The following is a 17,373-nucleotide window of genomic DNA, read 5'->3' as shown; positions in this document are numbered from 1 at the left end:
AGATCACCAAAGCCAATCTCAAGAGCAGGATGCTAACAGCAACTGCTCAATTCTCTTTTATTTTTCCAGCTAATTTGGTAGGTGGGAAGTGACAGTGAATTGTTTACAGCCTCCCTTCTTAGAGGTAATATGACCCCTCCAGTCTCTGTCAAGGCACCTCTTTTGTCATTGTCAACAGCTCCTCTATGCTGAAGAGCTCTTTATGGAGATGCCAAAGCCCAAGGGTGTCCTGTCTGAGGGCCTCTAATTATAAGGAGAGTGCATTTCCACCTGGTCTCAGGAAAGAGTGGGGGAGAGGGGGATGAGGATTCCTCCCTCCTAGAACTGCTAACAATGGCTGCTTCCTATTCTGGTCCAGGAGATGTCTCTTCCTCGGTCTAGAGTGAGCCGGAGTCCTACCAGGAATAAAGAGATGCCTTCAAAGCATTGATTTGTGGCTGGAGAGATGGCTCGGCAGTTAAAAGCTGGTACTGCTCTTTCAGACGATCTGAATTTGATTTCCAACCACTACATGGTACCTCATTGCCACCTGTAACTCCAGATCCAAGGAATCTGATACCCTCTTCTGGACTCTGCAGACACAAGCATTGACACAGACATATACCCACATACAGATATACATAATTTTAAATATACACATATATTTATACATATACAATATGTGGGGTGTGTGTGTGTGTGTGTGTGTGTGTGTGTGTGTGTGTGTGTGTGTGTGTGTAGAAAAGCTTAAAGGTTAAGAGCAATTCCTGCTCTTCCAGAGGACCTGAGTTCAGTACCCAGCTCCCAGTACTCAGGGGAACATAATGCTCTGGCCTCCACAGGCACCTTCATGCATGTTCACACACCCGCATTCAGACACATACACATCATTTTAAAATAATAAAAAAATTAGTATTCTTAAATAATAAATAATTTTTAATGACTGCAAATCTGCTTTATCGCCTAGGAGTAAAAAGGTATCTGTGGACCAATTTGAGGCAGGCAAGGATAAGAACTAGTTTAAGATGCCAAGACTGGGGGTTGGAGAGATGGCTCAGCGGTTAAGAGCACTGACTGCTCTTCCAGAGGTCCTGAGTTCAAATCCCAGCAACCACATGGTGGCTCGCAACCATCTGCAATGAGATCTGATGCCCTCTTCTGGTGTGTCTGAAGATAATAAATAAATCTTTAAAAAAAAAAAAAAGATGCGGAGATTGTGCTTGGCACGAGCTGTGCACCAACCTTGCGTCTGTCTGCTAAGGCACTTGGTAGCCTGAGACCTTTGTCTGCAGGTACTATGCTACTATGCAAACACACCTCTTCTTGAACTATGCACCAAGCAACCCGTGATCAACCTGGGATTCCAGTCACATCAAGCAATACGCACGCCCCTCTCGGGACAATGCAATAAGTTTCTCTTCCCATTAACAACCATCAAATGTAAACAGACTCTATTCGATTGTTTTCCAGTTAAGCAGGTATGGAAGCTGGAAGGTGATAAGTCAGCCTAGACTGGTTTGGGGTTGGGTGTGCAATAAGGCAAAAGTGCTCATTTAGAGAGAGCCTCCTATTTACCATCTTATGGCTATTCGTAATTAGGCATGCATGTGATTAAAAGCAGATGCATCATGGGAAAGTTTGTAAGCACGCACAGTAAGCAAAGGCTTATGTAAGCAAAGCCTGTCAATCAAAACAGAGACTCTGGCCCTAGGGTAGAAACTGCTCTGGTTATTTTGCTAAGTGGCCATGCTGTTCAAGTGCTTTCTAAATATTTATGTTTATACCCGTCGACCTTGGCTGCACTAACCTTGCTCTGAGGATCTTTTTGCATCAGACAGCAATCATCGGAAAGTTACATCATTCATCAGAGTGCTGAGAATAGAAGATTGAGTGTCTGCCCCAAATGGGAGCTCTATATCTCACACACACACACACACACACACACACACACACACACACACACGCCACCAACACTACTCAGGGAACGTCACAGAAGAAGCATGAGAATGAATATGATAAGCACCGAGGGTGGGGAGGAGAGACTGGAACTGTTCTTCAGAACATGGCACAGCTATCCCACTATCCTAGTCAAGAGCTCACAGCAACTATGCTTATCTGTACAGATCGAGCAAGCCAAAATGCTAGCATAGATGGGGAGGTGATCTCTAGGACCCACCCCCTTTCTGATGAGCTACTGGCAGTCGGTAGCTACTGGGGAAGGGAGAATTCTTGATTGAAGCCACTAAACTCCAATCAGATCCCTTGAGTTCCTCATTCACGAATCCCACTGTCACTGACAGTGTATCTGACTTGTCCTATCATTCTGAATCAAGTTATTCTCTTTGTTGTTGTTTGATTGGTTGGTTTGCTTGTATTTTAATGTGCATGGGTGTTTTGCATGCATGTGTGCACCACATGCATACAGTGCCCAGAGAGGCCCAAGGAGGGCATCAGATCCCTGGGACTGAAGTTAGAAACAGTTGCCACATGGGTGCTGGGAACCTAATCTGAGTCCTCCGGAAGAGCAACCAGGGGTCCTCACCACTCAGCCATCTCTCCAGTCCCCACTCTACTACTTTAGCAAATCTGTATGAGCCTTTCTTTGGACTCCTTGGAAACACATAATTCAGACCCTGACCCTGACCACCCGTAACAGTTAGCTAGAAACAGCAGACAGGCTGCACCCAAGAATGGCTACGTAACGTTAGAGACTGACACCTATATATATGGCTTCTGTTCACTTCTGTGGTCTTCCCTACACTGTGATGCCACAAAATATACATGTTAACCACCACTCCATAACAGGCGATCCGAGACATGAAGACTTGCAATGGTTTAGATATGATGTGTCTCTCCTTCAAATGAACTTCATGTCTTAGGAACTTCCTCAAATTGTAGAAATTTTAATTAGCATGGGGCATAGCCAGCCTTGGTGGTAATCACCTATAATCCCAGCACCTGGAAGTCTGAGGAGAAAGATTAAGAGTTCAAGAGTTTGAGAATAGCCTGGGCTATATAGCAAGTTTTGTGCCAGCCTGAGCTACCAAGAGAAATTTTATCTCATGACAGATAGATAGATAGATAGATAGATAGATAGATAGATAGATAGATAATTAAAAAGATTAGCTAGAGAAATTAAAGTGTTGTTATTGTTACATTGCAGTCCAGACAGGGTTTTTATCTAAGGGCCTTGACTCCGTTGCACATAGGCCTCTCCACAAGGCTGCTTGGATTTCTTCATTGCCTGTATGCTCAGGGCATTCCAAGCACCTTGCTAACAAGAAGTGAGAACTGAAGTTCTCTTAAAACCTGTGCCCAGACATAAGTACAAGAGCCCATCTACGTTCCCATTGTTCCATCACTGCATCCTCTTCACACGAGAAGACCTGCCAGGATTCCCACTTTTCCATGAGAAAGCTTCCAAGAATATGAGGTAATCTTTCATCTACAAATTCCCAACCCTCTAGAGAATGGAACAGAGCAGTATCATCAATAACCCCCTACAGACCATGCTCCATGGCAACTCCAAACAACACTTATTTATAACAATGATGGTGCCTATAGAGGCTTTGGTTTGACTGGGATTGGGTTGGGTTGACTGGGGTTGGGTTGGATTGGCTGGGGTTGGGTTGAGATTACTTTTCCTCCCTTATTTTAAAATGCAGCTGAGCCTAGAGCAGTAAAGGAATGCAGTTCTTAGGTGCGGCCGACCTTGATTTTTTTGAGACAGTCTATTACTGTGACATGAGGTTCATCAATGAAACTAGGCTGGCTAGCACGCCCCAGGATCCACCTACCTCTGCCTCCCAGCCCTGGCATTACAAGCTCCTGTTATTATACTGGCTTTTTATATAGGTCTAGGGATCCAACTCGGGTTCTCGTGTTTAAGCAAGAAGCTCCTTACCTACTGAGCCGTTTTCCTGGCCATCACTTGCGAACCGATAAAGCAAAAACACAGAAGCAAAAACAAAAAGTTTCCAAGAAAATCTGAGATCACATACACAATACGGGAGTTAAAGCAATTCTTCTAACCTAGACTAAAAACCCCAAAACTGTAAAACAAAGTTAAACACAAGGATTGTGTACATTTCAAACAAGAATTCTAAAATGAAGACATAGGTGGGAAAGATGAAATATTTGTCCAAGTTAGCTTTGTCAACTTGACGCAGACTAGAGGCAACCTGAGAAGGAACTCTTAGTTAAGAACTACCCGTATCAAACTGGATCGTAAGCATTTCTATGGGAAGGAGGTGTTTGTTGTTAATTGATGCAGAACAGCCCAGCCCACTGTGAGCAGCACCATTCCCTAGTCAGATAGTCCTGAGCTCTATAGGAAAGATAAATGAGCATGAGCCTGTGAGTAAGCCAGCCAGTGCCTTCCTCCATGATTTCTGTTTCAAGCTCCTGCTTGAGGTCCTGGCCTGACTCCTCACAATGATGGACTGTGACCTAGTGTGTAAACCAAATGAACCCCTTCCTCTCCTCTGCTGCTGTTAGTCATGGTATTGTCACAGCAATAGAATGAAACTAGAATAGCAGTTATGGCACAGATGTGAATTTAAAGGCAAATATCTATAATAAGCAAAGAGCTCTTGGGAATTAACAAGAAATGGTAAACACCAGAATGAAAATTGAAGACAACCATACATGTCAAGAGCAAAGCCACGTGACTGCTCGGTGTGTGAAAAGACGCTCACACTGGCTTCTAGTCAAAGAGATGCAAATTAAAACTGCAGACACCACTCACACCTGGTATGAGTTCCCAGTAAGGGAGAGAGTCCAACATGAGGTGTTTCTGCCTTTGGGAAAAGCAAGCTGGTAGCATTGATCACAAAATTAAAACTGGATCCGATGTGACCCAGATTTCTACCCTACGAAGTGATGGCATTGAAATGAAGCTCGCCATCTGTGAACAGCAGTATTCACCCTGTGGCAAAAATCTGGACACAGAATAAATACGTGAATAAGTAGCCAATTACTTAATGGTTCACCCATGCCATGGAGAGAATGTGCAACCATTAAAAAGAGAAGGTCAGGGGCAGAAAGATGGCTCTGTGGGTAAAGATCTGATAACCTGGGTTCCATCCCTAGGAAGCACAGGGCTGAAGGATTGAACTGACCCTGCGAGTTGTCCTCTGACCTCCACAAGCACACACACACACACACACACACACACACACACACACACATACACACAAAATAGAGAAACAAATAGTTTAACATTTTTATAAAAAGAGGTTAGAGTCTGCACAGATGGTTGACAATGGTGTTTCTCGAGCTTTATGCATTGATCACCCACAATAGGTACACTGAGCCTATGTGTGTATCATCAGATAGAAAACCAACATCTAGAATGCTGGAAACAATGAACAGTTAAGTGAAGTTTCTTCAGCCTCCCTAGAACCTATATGATCCTCCGTAAGCATGTTCTCTTTCAAAATGGTTCGGGGGGTAAGACTTCTGTCAAGCAAGCTTGAGGCGTGCAAAAATGAGAAACAGAGCTCAGAACCCCTGCAAACGCCAGGAGGACGTAGTGACCCATCTATGATCTTAGTACAGGAAGTGGAGATGAGGGTTCCTGGTCAAAGCTGGATAATGAAGCTATCTGAAATGGTGAACTCCTGATTCAGAGAGAGCATTTGCCTCAGTATATAAAGCTGAGAGGGATGCATGAAGTTACCTATCCTCAGGTACCCACAGGGACACACTCACACACATGTAAGCATATATGCATGCACACCACACACATGCACATGAAATAATACTCTCCAGGGGCTGGAGAAATGGCTCAGGTGCCAATCTTCCAAAGGACCTGAGTTTTGTTCCCAGCACCCACAGCAGGCAACTCACAACAGCCTATAACTCTATCTTCCTGGTAACCCCCACCCTCTTCTGACCACCCTGGGCATCAGCACACATGTGGCATACACTTACACAGACACACACAGAACACAGACACAGAGGCAAACTACATGCTGGGGTGGGGGTCCCCTTCTTAGGAGAAGGAGTAGGGGAAATGGAGGGAGGGGTTTGTAAGGGTGGGATTGGGAAGACAGGAGGGTAGCGGCTGTGATCAAAATGTAAAGTGAATAAAAATAAAATTAATAATAGTATTATTAAATTAAAAGCATAATATTCCCTCGTTCCTTCTTCCCTCCCTGCCTCTCTTTCCCTCTTCTTCTCCTTTTCCTTCTCTCTCCCCTTTTGCCTCTCTTCCTCCCCACTGCTGTAAAATAAGCAATTTCCCTCTACCTTGTGCTGGTTCTCACAACTCTCTACCTCATTATAAACCTAAAGCAATGGGATCGAGCAACCATGGACCAAAATCTCTGAAACCATGAACCAAGGTACACCTTTCTTCCTTTAAGTAGTGTCTCCTCCAGTATTTTGTCACAGTAACAGAAAGCCAACTCATAAAACCTCTAGCTAGTGAATACCTATGCATCTTAGAACTCTATTTAAATCTACACTCTGTCTGTAAAGAGTTCCCAATTAATCACCTTGTCCTCCTCTCTGCATTTGGGGCACATCCGACTGGTGTGCTCACCCATCTGATAAAACCTATTCATTTCCTACATTGCTATTGTGACCCCTAAAGGGAAATTACACCTGATTTACCTCTTGTTTGTCTCTGGATACCCGATATCTCCCCAGAAGTTTCACATGTTAAAGGCTTAGTCCCTAGCTGATGGTACCACTGACCATGTCTGGCTCATGAGGGTTTTCCCTCCTGTGGATTAATCTATTAATGAAGTTGAAACTTGAAGGCCACATTTGGAGAGGAACGAGTCTTAGAAGACAGAGCCTCTGTGAAGGAAGTAGATCACTTTGAAGGCTCTCTTACCCCTGACCATTTCCTGTCTCTCCTTTCTACTTCCTGTCTGCCATCACACCACTAGGCACTGCTATAGCCATGACAGTCAGCCACACCTTAGGCTTGAAACAATAGAACTTGCCAAAGAAGGATAGAAATTCCTGAAACCATGATCCAAAATAAATCAATATTTCTTCTACATCTCTCCTCAAATCTTGGTCTCAGCGACAAAATATCTTCATACTTTTGTGACCTCTGTCATCTACTGCTGAGCATGAGGTAATTCATGAATGATTACTAAATGGATGAAGGGTTGGAATCCAAAACCAAGCTTTTGAATCTGCCGTCTAAGTGCACTGGCAGCAGGAAGCTCCTTGGACAACCATTTCTCCATCTTGCGCAGCTCTGGAGTTCTAACAAACTGATTTAATGATGAAAATGCCTTTAATGGGGTCATATGACAAAAGTGATTAATGCTCTAATTGGAATCTAGAACTTTATGAGAAGTAATGATGGCAGAGCCAAATTGTACTTCTCAGCGAGGGTTGCTGGAATAGAGCAACAGGTCGGCCAACAAAGAGCCGAGGAAGTTGTCACATGAATGGACCACATTGACGAGGACAGCGCATGCCTGTGTGGTGAGTACTCTTCTTAATTAATGTGGAGGTGCCAATCAAGCTGGCAGGAGACACGTTGTACTAGAAAAAGGAGGTGTGTGTGTGTGTGTGTGTGTGTGTGTGTGTGTGTGTGTATTACATATGGGGTATGCATCCATACACAGGTTTGTGTAGTCCAGAGTCCAAAGTTGAGAGGCATCATCCATGATGATTACTTCAATTTTTTTCTTTGTTTTTTGTTTCTTTCATTGGTTGGTTTGGTTTGGTTTGTTTTTTGGCACAAACTTCACTGGCCTGGAAATGCCAAAGCTATATGACCAGTAAGTCCCAGGAATCTTCCTTACCACCTCCCCAGTGCTGGGATTACAATATGTGCCACCATACCTCGCTTTTTTGTTTGGGTTCCAGGACTGCGACTCAGGTCCTCATGCTTCTACAGTAAGCATGAGCACACCAAGCTGTCTCCAGGACCCCATTTTGCTTGTTTATTTTATGAGCAGCAATTTCCTTCACTCTCTGTGCAGATGTGCAGCTCTGGAGTAAAGAGGAAGAGATTGTCAGTGAGGGTCCCTATTGCTATGTTGAAACACCATGATCAAAGCAACATGAGAAGGAGAGTGTTTGTTTGGCTTACACTTTCACATCACTGCTCAACAATGAAAGAAGTCAGGACAGACACTCAAGCCAGGCAGGAACCTGGAGGCAGGAGCTGATGCAGAGGCCATGGAGGGGTGCTGCTTACTGGCTTGCTTCTTCTGGCTTGCTCAACCTGCTTTCTTATAGAACTCAAGATCAGCAACCCAGAGATGGCAATACCCACACTGGGCTGGGCCCTCCCCCACTAATTAACACAATACTCTACAGGCTTGCCTGCAGCCCCTAGTCTTATGGGGGTGTTTCCTCAATTGGGTTTCCCTCCTCTCAGATGACTCTAGCCTGTGTCTAGTTGACATTAAATTAGCCAGCACAGAGCTCCAGTCTTGATGTCAGTGAACAAGATGCAAATCCCAGAGAGTCAGTAATAGCAGGATCTTGTTAAAGATTTATTTTCTTTTTATGCCTGTATATTGGCATATCTGGGAATCGGGTGTATATACATATGAATGTGGTACCTCAGAGGCATCAGATGCCCTAGAACTATAGTTCCAGGCTGTTGGGAAGCCTCTAACATGAATACTGGAAACTGAACTCAGGTCCCCAATGAGAGAAGTATGAGCTCTTAACTGTGAACCATCTCTACAGCCCGTGAATGGGAAGAGTGTTCGACTCTGGGCTCCGGTCCATCTTCTTGGAGGCTCTGGAGTCACTTGACTACAGGCTTTTCTGTGAATCCTCATTCGCTAAGAGCCTCACGGAGGACACGCCTTCCCCAAGTTCCCATAGCTTTTCCCCCTCTGTGCGAGTAAGGAAGCAGCAATTGTGCGAGTGGGTGAGCAGCAACAACATACTGCCTGACAGCAGATGGTATCTATATTTAGAGGCCCTTCGGAGGAAGAGTTAATGCCATTAAGAACACCTCACAGGCCAAGAAAATGAGCATGGCAAGGTGTTCCAAATAGCTCAGAAAACAAAAACAGAAAAGGAAAGAGAAACCTGCATTTGCACCCCCCTGAGGTAGCTGTAACAAACCCCCAAATTCATACATTAAAAGCGATAACCCCCAGATTTGGGTTTACTGGCTATACAAAACTTTAAAGGTCATTAGAGAGGTAATTGAGATAAAATGCAGTCATATGAGTGGGGTCTAGTCCAACCTTCCCAGTGGCCTTTAAAGAATCAGTACACAGATACACGTGGAGAAAGGGACAGATGGGACACAAGGAGCCACCACCTGGGGGCTGTGAGACAGTTAAGTGGGTAGAGAGCTTACTGCACAAATGTGAGGACTGGAGTTCAATCCCGGGAATCCACATTAAAGATAAAAAGCTGAGTATGATGGCTTGCAAGGGAAACAGAGGGGTGGCTCCCTGGGACTCCCTGGATGGCCAGCATCATCTATTTAGCCAGTTCCAGGCCAGTGAGAATCATGTACAAAGAACAAAGGGAAGAAAATTCCACACATGCACACTCACATGTGTACCTACATACATAAAAATATGTATATATGTGCACACGCAAAAAGAAGACAGCCAACTACAAGCAAAGGAGAGTACGCTTCAAGGGAAACTAACCATTAGAAACAGCCATGACAGCCATGCCCAGACTTTTCTCTCTTAGGTGATTCTAGATCCTATCAAGTCGACAATCAAGATTAACTAGCACAGCCCTTCCCCTATACTTTTATTAACTCCTATGTTAGTTTGCTGTACATTTATTAAGCACCTCCACTCTCTAGGAGAGGTAGCAGCTTCCTGAAGAAGTCATGAATGAACAGAACTGTAGTTCACACAGCAGTGAGAAGACTGTTTCAGCAGAAAGCAAATCTTATAACTTTGAACAATCCTTATCTTTCCAAAACATTTTTAAAAAAATAATAAGTTCTTTGCTCCGCTAATCTGGAAAGACAGGTGCTTCCTTTAGTAGCAGGAGGAAGAAAAGGGGGGAAGGTCATCCCAGCAGTAGGAACTGGGTAGACAGAGTTCTATTATCAACTTCATGGGACCTAGAACCACTAGACAACAAGCTTCTGGGCATTTCTGTTAGGAGTTATCTAGGTTAGGCTAATTGAGATGATGTATTGGTTGATTGTCACTGTCAGCTTGACACAAACTAGAATCACTGAGAAAGAGAGTCTCAATTAAGGAATTTCTAGATCAGGTTGGCCTATGAGCATGTCTACAGGGAATTATCTTGACTATTAGCTGAGGTAGGGAGGCCCATCCTGACTGTGGGTTGCAGCACTTCAAGGACTAGACCATGGGCTACACAAGAGTAAAGAAAGCCAGCAGTGTATAAGTAACAAGCAAACTGGGAACATGAACACATTTGTCTCTCTCTACTTTTGACTGTGGATATGTTTTAGGTTCCTGCCTTGACTTCCCCTAGGTGATGAACTGAAACTGGGAATGAAATGGGAGTTGGAGGGGGTGGAATCAAGGCAAGAACTCAAAGCAGCTATAGCCAAGAGCTCAGGAAAACAAATTCACTATTGCTACCTGCTGGTTTCCAGGAATTACCAACCCTCCGTTCTTATACAAACCAAACCAATGGCTTATGGGATGGTGCTGCCCACAGTGGGCTCAGTCAGTTAACAATCAAGACAGTTTCTCACAGATGTACCCATAAGCCAACCTGGTCCAAAATATTGGTCAATAAAACTCTTCCAAGTGATTCTAGGTTGCATTAGGTTAACAGTTAAAACTAACCAGCAAACTCTCAGTGCTAAACTGTATCTCTTGAAACCCTGAACCAAAATAAACCTCTTCCCTCAAGGATGCTTCTGTCAGGTATTTTGGACACAGTGACATATAAGTAATACGTGTATACATATACTCGTGCACATATACACATACAAACACATATGTACACAGGCATAAGCATGAGCACCTATGCATGCATACTATTGCATGTGCATATACATAGACATATACAAACACACGCATATATAAACAGATACACAATCTGCACACAAATCCATACACATATACAAGAAGCAAACATATGGGTACATACAGGCATGGACACACAAAGAGACAAAAATATACACATGCACATAAATGCATATAGATATACAACACATATATACATGTGCATACAACTCCATACACATCCTCAAGGCATGGATATATGAACACACACATACATGAACACAAATTCATATACACCCACAGTACACAAACACATATGAATACACAAGCATGCACATATAAACAAATAAAAAATACACATGTACATAAATGCATAGGTGCATTTATGATACACAATACATGCATTTTCATGCACACAAATTTATATGCATCCACAGTACATGCACAGGCATGCAATATAAACGGGCACACATACACAAACATATGAATACATATTCATAAACCTTTACACACTCACACAACCTCTGTCTTTTCATGGGAAGGCTGGAGGCTATACTGTCTGTTATTTAGAGAGGATCTGTTGCTTTAAATTGGGGGATTTGGATAAATCACATTCGAAATTGCAAGGGGATGAAGTAGCCAGACACATCCTCTATTTAGGGAAAATAATGCATGTATTCGATTGCTACCATCCCTGTTTAATCCCACTGTGGCTTAAAATAAAAGACCACAAGCTGGGCAACACTAAAGTTCTCCAATTTCTGAGCCTTCGCTAGGCAGAAAGGCTCATCTGTAGAATTCTTGATTTTCCATTAAGACCCAAGCCTTTTCTTTCCCTCAATGAGTGAAAACCGTGTGTCTGAATAACAGCTGCGTCTCATTCTCTTCCTGCTCATTCATTCAAGAGTCCATTTGGAGAACAGGCTGGTTAATAAGGTTTAGACTGGCAAGAAATGAAAGGCTGCATTCAAAGAATAGCCAATGTGATGGTTACTTTGAGATGTCAACTTGCACCTAGAAAATCTCATCCAAGGAGAGAGCATTAACTGAGGAACTGCCTAGATCAGGTTGAACTCTGGACATAGGAAGGGAGGGTGTCTTGATTGTTAATTGATGTAGGAAGACACAGCCCATTGTAAGTGGCACTATTTGGGGCAAATGGCCTTGATCAGTGTGAGACAGGAGAAGGCCGGATGAAAGCTAGCTAGCAAGAAGCAGCAGATAGCATGGGTGCATCCCTTTCTCTCTGCTCTGTGGATGGGATGTGACTGGATGCTTGAGTCCATGAAATAATGGACTGTGGACTAGAAGTGTAAACCAAGCAAGCCCTTTCTTCCTCTGAGTTGCTTTTGGTCAGGGAGATTTATCACAGCAATAGAAACGAAATGAGGACAGTGAGTATAGAAGATTTCCAGGAGGCAGCTTTGTCTGCCTGGAAAAAAAAAACAGCACAATGGACAGACAGCGGGGGTTAGGGGGGTGTCAGGAAAGGGCTAGATTCAGGGATTCTGGAACAGAGACTTGAGTCTTAGAAGGAGGGAAAGGCAAGAAGAAATCACACACACACACACACACACATATGCACACACACATATACACATGCATCATATACATTATATACATACATATGTCACATATATCATACATGTACATGTGCATGCACATATACATGTATATTACATGTACATATTCATATACATGTATATGTACATATACATTATATGTATACATGTATATATGCATACACTTATACATATACTTATACATGTGGATGGATGGATAGATAGATAGATAGATAGATAGATAGATAGATAGATAGATAGATAGATAGATAGATAGATAGACTGCAATCTGACAGCATGAGTGGCATGAGTGGTGAACCCAGACAGCATGGTGTTAGGATCCTGGTTGAAATCCTTAGGCACCATGTGACTATGGAAGTTACATTTTTGGAAATTTGCATTTCTTCTCTGTAAATGGGCTGCTAATGGCCCTGACACACTCACACAGTTGCTTTGATGGTTAAGTGAGATGATGCATGTAAAATGTTGGGCACAGATCCCAGTGTGCATAACTGCTCAATAAATCATGGGCTGTGAGCCAGTCAGCTAGCTCAGCAAAATAAAGAATGCTTGCCACCAAGCTTGAGTACCTGAGTGTCACACACACACACACACACACACACATGCATGCACACACACACGCACGCACCACTGGAACCCATATAGTAGAAGGAAAGAAACAATTCTTGTAAGTTGTCCTTTGACTTCTATATGTGCCTCTGGCACACATACATACACTCATATGCAAATGAATAGATTCCAGTCATAAGGAGTACTGATGTAGATGACCCCTTTGATTATATTTGGAAAAACCAGGGGCCAGAGAGATGGCTCAGTGATTCAAAGTACTTGCTGCTTCTGCAAAGTACCCATTAGGATCCCAGTCACCATGTCAGGAAGCTCACAGCCTTCTAGAATTCCACCTTCATGGACTCTGATGCCTTTATCTAGCCTCTGAAGGCACCTTCATACATATGGTGCACACACACACACACACACACACACACACACACACAAATTGAAAAATAAATGCATCTAAAAATAATTTAAACAAAATAAATTTGGAGTTGCAAATTGGAGTAACACTCTCATCTCTATTTAAAAGAAGGAGGGGCAGGAGGAGAGAGAACAGAAGAAGTGTGGAGGAGGGAGGAGGATACTAGAGGTGGTCTTGCCTTTTCTATTCTAAGTGTTTAAAAATATTTCACATGAAAATCGGACTAGCTGGAGAGGAGGAGGGAGGGCCCCCATCTCTGGGAAGGGAAGACATCACAGATGGGCCATCAGGAACTTCACAGAGTGTCACATCCATAGGTACCTGCCAGCTCAACCAGGGATGCATCTCCTATGAGGACCAGATGCTTCTAATTGGCGAGGAATCCCATAGCTGTTGCCCAAAGGAGAGAACAAATTCTCTGTCACCACATGGTTAGGTTTTATTTTCTCCCCCTTTCTTTCTTCCTTCCAAATGGAATGTGTTAACTCTTTCGAATAGGTACCAGATTCAGCCTTTCAAAAACCATGTCCACAGTAAGAAACTCTCAAGAAAGAGCCAAGGGTGGAGGTAGGTGGCAGAGAGATTATTGAGTTGATGATCCGGTTTCTTTTCTGCTGCCATGATAAAACACTAGCTAATAGCAACTTAGGGGAGGACATGACTCATTTAGCTTAAATTTTCGGGTCATACTCCATCACCGATGAAGTCAGGGAAGGAGCTCAAGCAGAAACTTGAAGCAGAATCCATAAAGGAATGTTCACAGGCTTGTGCTTAAATATATCCCTTATACAGCGCAGAACCACTTGCCTAGGGAATGGTGCCACCCACAGTGGGATGGACCCTCCTACAACCATTTATAATCAGGACAAATCCTAAAAGACACTCCAACAGTCCCATCTGATCTGGTAACTCTAGGTTGTGCCAAGCTGACAGTTAACAATAGCTAGAACATCTTATATGCACAAGGGTGCGAGTTTAATTTTTTTACAAATGGTACACATTTGTAAGTCTAGCATTTGCGGGACAAAGAGGCAGGCACCTGGCACTTGTCGGTTTGTGTTTTTGGTGAGTTCCGGGTTCATTGAAAGATGTTGTCTCAAAAAAACAAAAAGTGGACAGTATCTGAGGTTATGTCATGCAATGTTGACCTCTGGCCTTCCCACTCAGATACACACACACTTATGCATATTTATGAGGCTTTTTCCCGGGGAGATACAAACATCCATTCATCCCAGATATAGAACCAATGGCAAACCAAAGTAATGATTCTACCAAAATTCAACTTGGTAAAACAATACATTTCTCTGAGTTACTAACAAGAGCATGGATGGGGATTTATGTACGGGAGCAGGGATAACACCAGAAGCCCACCCCAGCAAGTGTCACAGCTCATGAAAGAAAGCTGCATCCCTGAATCTACTCTGTGAGTGCCAGTCAATCCCTAGATGGTCGCATGTCATACCCAAGCAGTTGTTCAGTGTATTCACGGCCTTGGGAAGGGGCCCTATGTGTCTTGTTAATTTCCACTTCCCAGACATGTGACATTTGTTTATTTCCTGAGTTTTATGAGGCCCCATCCTCCTTCCAAGAAAGAGTGTCTCAATTAGGAGGAAATGCAACAACACACCAAAGAATAACTATAGTAGGATAGGATGGGAAATACTTACTTAGCAATTCTTTGCTCAATAAGCAACCATTACTCATCTCTACTAGGTGCTCTAAGAAGGGAAGATCGTTGATAACAGTCTTCTACTTAGTGCTGTTTTGGTATGAAACTTTATTAGTCATCTTTTCAGCACTGTTACAGAATGCATGAGTCAATCATTTTAAAAAGTAGAAAGGTTCATTTGGTTTTCTGGCTTCAGGTGCTTAAGTCTACCATAATATAAAACTCATGGTAAAACAAAGCAGCTTGTGTCTCCTGGGCCCTTCTTGGTCCAACTGAAATGACAATCAATAACAAGCATCACTTCTCTTTGCCACAGAGACCATTACAGAAAAACACTGAAATGACTAAGGTAACACTACCTCACCCTAGCCTTTATTTTGGGTCTCCATTGTTCAACATGGTTTTCAATAACTATCTTGCAAGGTCATTTCACTACAACTGGTCAAAATGTAGGGAACAATTGATTTTGGGATGCCTAGCCTTAATGAACACATCTACAACAGTTTTCTGTTCCTAAATCTTAGGTAATATATAAGAAGAAATATTGTAAGATCTAGAAGATCAAAATATATTGTAGAAATAATAGAGAAGTTTCTGCCATGACCCCTCAACAATATGGCTGCTTAAACAAGATCTGAACAGGAACAACAGCAATAAACATGCCAACACACACATAGCACGCGCACACACACACACACACACACACACACACACACACGGAGAGTTTGAGAAGATGGGTGGTAGATCATATAAAGAGTTGGAAGGAAAAAAGGAATTGGAAGTAAATAATATAACTATACATGATTTTTTTAAGTTTCTCCAACACACATACAACACTGATATGCACACACACAAGAGGAACTTTCACAGTTCCATTAAAAACAGAAAATGTGGTTGGGTAACTCATTTGTTAAGCATTTGCTGAGCAAACATGAAGACCAGAGTTCAGATCACAAGTAAATGGTTGGTGGTCATGGTAACTCACCTGCAATTCCAACCTTGGAAAGCAGAGACAGGGCATCCCCAGAGGAAGCTAGCTAACAAAAATAGACATCTCACTGAATAAGGTGAGAGGTGACTGAGGACGATTTATGGTATCAACCTTGGACCTCCACGTGAATACCCACACACATGCACACTTGGAAATGGGAAAGTGGGGGGAAAAGATTTATTTTAGCTCACAGCTATGGGAGTTTCAGTCCATGGTCAATTAGACCCCAATGTCTTAAGCCTATGGCAAGAAGATATCATCATGGGAATACACAGCAAAGATAGCAACACACCTCATGACAGCCAGGGAGCAAAAACAGAGAAAGAGGAAGGCCAATACCTCTTAAAGGAACACCTCCAAAGCATCAAACTTCAAATTCTTAAAAGTCACGCCATCTCCCAATAACATCTATGAGGATTAATCTTGTTGGCCTGATTGGATCTGGAATCAGCTAGGAGGCACACCTCCAGGAGGATCTGGAAGGGAATTTCCAAAAAGGATTAACTGAGGGACAAGACAGACTCCTCTTTCTAAGGAAGGTTCCAGAAGCCCAGATATAAATAGTAGAACCTTGAAAAAAAAAAGTCATCTTCCATTTGTACCAGTCCTTCCTTCTTAAGTACTCTCTCTCTCTCTCTCTCTCTCTCTCTCTCTCTCTCTCTCTCTCTCTCTCTCCCCCCACCCTCTCTCTTTGTGTCCTTCTGTCCTTCTTTCTGTTTCTCTGTTCCTCTCTCTGTCTCTGTCTCTCTCTGTGTTTGTCTCTCTGTGTCTCTGTCTGTGTCTGTCTGTCTCCTCCCCCCAGCTCACTTGCTCACTCCCGCTCTATCTTCCAAATTGCCACCTGTTTTGAAGACATGGGGTGGTTTTTTAAATGTTATTTGTTTGTCCATTTCTCAGGGCAGGGGTTAAACCCAGGGCTTTGCACTTGGGCGGCAAACAGCCTACCACTGGAACAAAGTCCCAATCTCAAAAACTGCCTTCATTTATTCCTCTGCTGAATGTGCCCAGAGCCTAGAAAAGGCTGGGCCACATGGTAGAACTCTGTTAGATCTACACAACTTGATCCCCCATCACATTTCCAACACTTACCTGTCCCTCAATTCCCATACTCACATGAACGCCATCTGCTCCTGTCTCATGAAATTACCGTCCACCGCTCAAAGCCATCATGCACAGTGCACATGTACCTCTCCCTACACTTTCTTCTACCTAGAATCATCCTCAGAAATGGACAACAGGACAAAGCAGAGACTTTCAAATCCTCAGCCTGCAACTGT

The 17,373-nt window shown here is 43.2% G+C and overlaps 1 long non-coding RNA gene across 1 annotated transcript in view; it reads right to left on the bottom strand.

The window, feature by feature from the left end:
* The window catches only part of LOC120095855 (uncharacterized), a 99,483-nt gene extending 82,110 nt beyond the window's left edge, over positions 1 to 17,373 (bottom strand). Inside the window, exon 1 of the long non-coding RNA XR_015634768.1 lies at positions 17,186 to 17,373. This is a non-coding gene — a long non-coding RNA (uncharacterized LOC120095855). The remainder of the gene's footprint in view (positions 1 to 17,185) is intronic.

Source organism: Rattus norvegicus, chromosome 12 (assembly GCF_021556685.1).
Source record: "Rattus norvegicus strain SHRSP/BbbUtx chromosome 12, alternate assembly SHRSP_T2T, whole genome shotgun sequence".
Taxonomy (NCBI): Eukaryota; Metazoa; Chordata; class Mammalia; order Rodentia; family Muridae; genus Rattus; species Rattus norvegicus.
This window is presented reverse-complemented; position numbering and strand designations above follow the sequence as displayed.